Below are 5287 nucleotides of genomic sequence, written 5' to 3'. Positions count from 1 at the left end.
ATGGGAACAATGAAAATCAATTCCCAAATCAATGATTCTGTTGAAGAAGAGGATCTTGGAACTGCTAGCATTCCGAATCTTAAAGGCATAGGGTTCAGATTCCAGACAGAATTGTTCATGCTCTGTTTCTTCTTCTGTGCATACATATGGAGCAGGTTCTTCTTCACAGAGGGAAAGTGAGACCAGACTTGAGGACATCATCTCTCACCAGGGTTCAAATGAGGGACAGCCAGAAGACACATTTGTTTCAGTGTAACCTTGCAGAATTTGGGTAAGATCGAACTCTGGAGAAAATGCTTCTTTTTCATTGATGGATTTGCCTGTTTGAGAGCTGAATTTCTTTTCTTTTTTTATGAACTTATCACCAAATGAAAGGTTGACCTTACTTTACTCAGCATAGAACCAGACTACCGTATTCTCACCACCATAAGGCGCAGAAACGTCTCCAAATGTCTCCAAATGTGCATCACGCCCCATAGTGCAGTGCGCCTGCTGTGTTGTTGTTTTGGATGACATGAGAAGTTTGAGGGATGAAGTGTGGGCTTTATTGTTGTTGTTGGTGGTGAAAGTGAGCGCCACACACACGAAACGAGGGAGCGCGTGTCCGTGAAACTCCAATGATCGGTATTTGAAGTTGACTTTTCAATGTCTGTCTTTCAGGTCCTCCACATGGATTCTCTCTAAACATTCAGGACCTTCAGAGTGCTGTTTCTGGAACCATTGGTCCAATGATGTCCACAATCAGAAAGGAGGTGAACCTCCTTCCTTTCTGTCCCCACATGTTGTAGATGACATTGTGTCTGCCAACATTCTTCAAGTGGATGTTAACCCTGATGATATAGTGATCCTGAACTGAGGGAGAATCTTCCAAAGGTATTGCAGATGTTGTCACCTTTTCCCTGAGCCTCACAGAGTCCTTTAGACAAACATTTGGGCTGTTTTGATGACAACTAGAATGTATTTTTCTGTCAAACTGATGTTAAAATACAGTAGTGGTTTGAAACAGGATTTTTACCAGATTTATTGTCATTTTAGTCAGACTTGAAGGATTCAAATAAACCAAATGTTCATCTTGTCTGATCACACGACCACTACAATCCAGGATTTCAGTGCAGGTATGATGTTTTTATTGTTGAAAGAACACGACACACTTTCCATAAAGTTCTGCTTGTGTCTCATCAGCCTCCAGAGGATCTGAGATGAGATGAGATTTGGTTTTCTTTTTGCTCAGCAGTAGTTTTCATCTTGGAATGCTTCCTTTCAGGCTATATTTCCCTTCCTTCTCATCCGGTGGCATTCTGACCTCTTCCTTTAGCTGAACATATTGAGCGCTGAGGGTCTTTGGATGTTGGAGTCTTTTAGAACTTGGTAGAGACATTGCATCTCTATTGGGATCATTTTGGTTTGTTATCCACTCCTGGTTCACCACTGTTCCCCTTTTTCACTATTGCTCCGCTATGTTTGGGGTCCAGATGACCCGTCTTTATCCTGATGTGGGATTCCTCCATGACAAGTTTGATTGTTGCTTCAAATTTGCTCTGCAAGTGAGTCGACTCGCCTCATTTAAGGGATGTATTGATTTGGAACTAGTGTAGATAAAAATGTCATCTGGATGTGATGAAGCAGTGATTTACATTTTATAGGGGTAATCACATGGTCACACAGGGTCAGCAATGTTAGTCTGGATTGTTGTTTCAGCATTGATTTAAAAATGTGGTTTTAAACTAAGATTTAAATAGTTTAAAACCTTTAACTGTGGTAAAGAAATAAGAAGTCAGGATGGGTCAAACAGCNATGACAAGTTTGATTGTTGCTTCAAATTTGCTCTGCAAGTGAGTTGGCTCGCCTCATTTAAGGGATGTATTGATTTGGAACTAGTGTAGATAAAAATGTCATCTGGATGTGATGAAGCAGTGATTTACATTTGTATAGGGGTAATCACATGGTCACACAGGGTCGGCAATGTTAGTCTGGATTGTTGTTTCAGCATTGATTTAAAAATGTGGTTTTAAACTAAGATTTAAATAGTTTAAAACATTTAACTGTGGTAAAGAAATAAGAAGTCAGGATGGGTCAAACAGCTTTTGACACCAACACCGACTACATTAACTCTTAATCAAACTGTTACAATTACACATAAAGGACCATCCAGTTCAACACTAAACTGGGTAAATAAAATAAAGGATAACTAATGAAGTCTGGGTGAAAATAAAGGATTTCTATTGGCTCATGGTCATTCAGTACCATGAGGACTTTGGTTTATTCAGTTACACTAAGTTTGATGCAGCTCTTAATTACAGACATTTTGATCTTAACACACTTAACATGCCACATTTATGTTCAGTCAAATGTAGAAAAATGACATGAATCTTATCAAACGGACAGATCTAAAAATGGTGGAGTCTTAATTGTTTTGAGACCATTTTTGACATTTCTTGACCTTTGAATCCACGGACAGTTTCTTTATACTTGGATAACCAACACAGAATATACGATAAACAGAGCAACTTTCCGCTGCTATGATCTGGTTCTACTTAGAGGCTTGACAGGAGTGAGTGTAACAATATTGATTCCTTTTTCTGAGATGAAAGAAGCAACAACACAGCTGGGCTGTAGCTCAGCTGAGGAAACAGGAGGGGCTGATGCTTAGAGAGCCGGGTTTTACAGGGAATGCTCAGAGACGCGTCAATGGAGCAAAAACTGCTTTGGGCTGGTTTTTGGAGAGGAAGTAACATGAAACATAAAAACTCCAGTAGTTCATTTCACATCATTTAGGCCCTTTAACCTCAGGCAGCACTATGAGACAAACATCCAACTCAATCTTTGCTGATGAAGTAGCGTGTGGCGCTCTTGAAGAATGACAGAAGACTTTTTTAGTGGATTTGTCAAACATTTTCCACTGCAGCTGCAGTGTTTCATTACACTGAAGCAAAGTATGACACTGCAGTTTATTCAGCCATTCCCACGCAAATGCCACAGCGCCATCTACAGGAGAATGGGTTTGTGGTACCAACTTGTGGCTTCTGGAGCAACAAAGCTGCAAGTGGCTCTTTGACCTTTCCATAGTGGTTCTCTGACTGGAGAACAAGACAATAATAGTACTTTTAAAGTAAGGGTTACTAAATGAGCATTGATGTCATTTCTGATTGGATTGATGCACAGCAGGATCAAAACAAGACTTTTCCGCTCCTACTAAGTTTGGATCAGTAGAAAAAGCCCAGATGGCTCTTTTACTGTGAAAGCTTGCAGACCCCTGGACATGAGTCATCAACCTCGGGCATGTTTGGCAGCACGTCTTCTTCTTAGCTGATACCAGTTGGATCAACTCTGTGTCATGATTCTCTGAAACGTCTTCTTTGAACCACAATGTCTCTAGCACGGAGATGTCCCATAAGCATCACTTCACCAATATTTGGATGTTCTGTTTTGATTTGGGACACTGTAAGATCCAACTGTTCATCACTAATGCTGACATGTGTTGAAGCTGTTGGAGTCTTGAAGTCATTTGTAAAATGTTGGCCTTGAGACAGAGAGAATTGATGCTGCTTCTGTGAAGGTGGTTCTCAGGGACCAAACATTTCTAGCTCTTCTTTGGATATCTGATCCCTGATCTGAACATTAGACAACCCAAACAGCTACTCGGCCCAACTCAGTCCGCTGCTATGCTTTTGTCATTTTGATACAATCTGCAGCTAAACGAATATGTTCTTCAGATACAAATGTTGACACTATAGTCAATAGATTATATATGGATCAATTCTGGTGTTGGACATTTTCTCTGATAAACTGCTTTGTTCTGCTGCAGATTTCCGGAGCTCAGTGAACGCATCATGGAGAAACACTCACAGCCCTGTTTGTTCAGGGTTTTTGGAAATAAAGGGAGGGGGCTGTTGCACCAGACGGGATGAAGATGTGTAAAGAGCAAATATCCACTAATAAATACAAGAACAGACTAAAAACGACTTCTGTGGAGTGTTCTTTAGCTGTTTTTGTTGTTGACCAGGAAATAAAGAGACTTAAAACAGGCCAAGTCTCCGTTCTTGTAAATGTGGGGGCTTGGTTCTAACCAGATACTGGATCTGGTTAGAACCAGAAAGATATCAATAGTAAAAAGGAGGTCGAATGTAACATTAAATTTAACATTTATAGATATATTAATTTACAGGGTGAGAATATGCATTTGAAAAACAAAACCTGTTAAAACACGTTAAATATCTGAAAACATTGATGTCAACATTTGACATCTCTGATTTACAAACTTCACCCCAAACTCCAATCTAAATGTTACATAAGTGCAGAGTAAGAAAAAGAACTCCCAGATTTGAAGGTTTTATGATAGAGTTCTGTCAATTTATGAAAATCATAAAAAACATGAATACAACCTAGAAATGGAACACTGGAACAATTTGTGCTTTTTCTGTTTGGTGAATAATTCCACATCTTGAGTTTTTGTATGTTAGTGTTTAAGTATTCTTGTCTTTTCTATTTATATTATGGTTAAAATATATAGAAATCTTCATTATTCATCATAAAATGCATCTTTATTTAAAGATGTGAGTATAAAAGTTTTGTTTCAGAGGAAAAAGGTTTAAACTTTGAGACTTTATGGAGACTGAAAGACTTTTTCGCTTGGTTTTCTGCTTTATCAGGATGAAAAAATCCCATTGAGTTGATGTGAAAATCCTGATCAGACATGAAAACAAGCGCTATTCCTGCTGTTATTGGACAGTTTTCATGGTCTGCAGGTCTGAGAGCAAAAATCTCCAATGTTGGACTGAAACATTTGATTGTAAACATTTGTTGTTGTTTTCTTCCTCCACAAACACATGCTGTGAAGAGGAACCTGCAGTGAAAGTAGTCAAACCTTGAGTTAAAGCTGCAGGAAGCTGTTTTTATCCATACTTTCCAAAAATCCTTCCATTAAAAAGGAGAAAGGATTGATCAAATCCAGAGATCAACCATCTGTCCCTGGAGATTTGTTCTTTTTTAGTTGACCAATGGCACACATCACCTCCTCAAGAGGAAATGGGTTCTCACACTGTTGATCTCAGTTTCAGAAATGGTTCTATGGATCTAATCCTCAGAATCATGTTTAGAAATGATCAACAAGGAGATTGAAGGAGTTTGAGAGAACAGTTTCTGCTTTATTTGTCCTCTTTCCTTAAAGAAGAACAAACACATTCAAAGTTAGTTGTTAGTTTTTACCTCTGATCATCAAACTATTGTATTTGCTGGTTGTGTCACAAATGTGTCCATGTTTCTAGTCTCTTAATCTTCCATTGATCAA

At 38.8% G+C, this 5287-nt stretch overlaps 1 long non-coding RNA gene across 1 annotated transcript; it reads left to right on the top strand.

Moving 5' to 3' along the window:
- Window positions 1-20: 20 nt before the first annotated feature.
- Window positions 21-3929, top strand: LOC112138320. Its single transcript, XR_002917751.2, has 4 exons — window positions 21-271; window positions 661-873; window positions 1036-1115; window positions 3806-3929. It is a non-coding gene; the product is annotated as an uncharacterized LOC112138320 (long non-coding RNA).
- Window positions 3930-5287: the final 1358 nt, after the last annotated feature.

Source organism: Oryzias melastigma, unplaced genomic scaffold (genome assembly GCF_002922805.2).
Source record: "Oryzias melastigma strain HK-1 unplaced genomic scaffold, ASM292280v2 sc02121, whole genome shotgun sequence".
NCBI classification, from domain to species: domain Eukaryota; kingdom Metazoa; phylum Chordata; class Actinopteri; order Beloniformes; family Adrianichthyidae; genus Oryzias; species Oryzias melastigma.
Note: the sequence above shows the minus strand (reverse complement) of the source record. Positions and strands in the feature narration are given on the sequence as shown.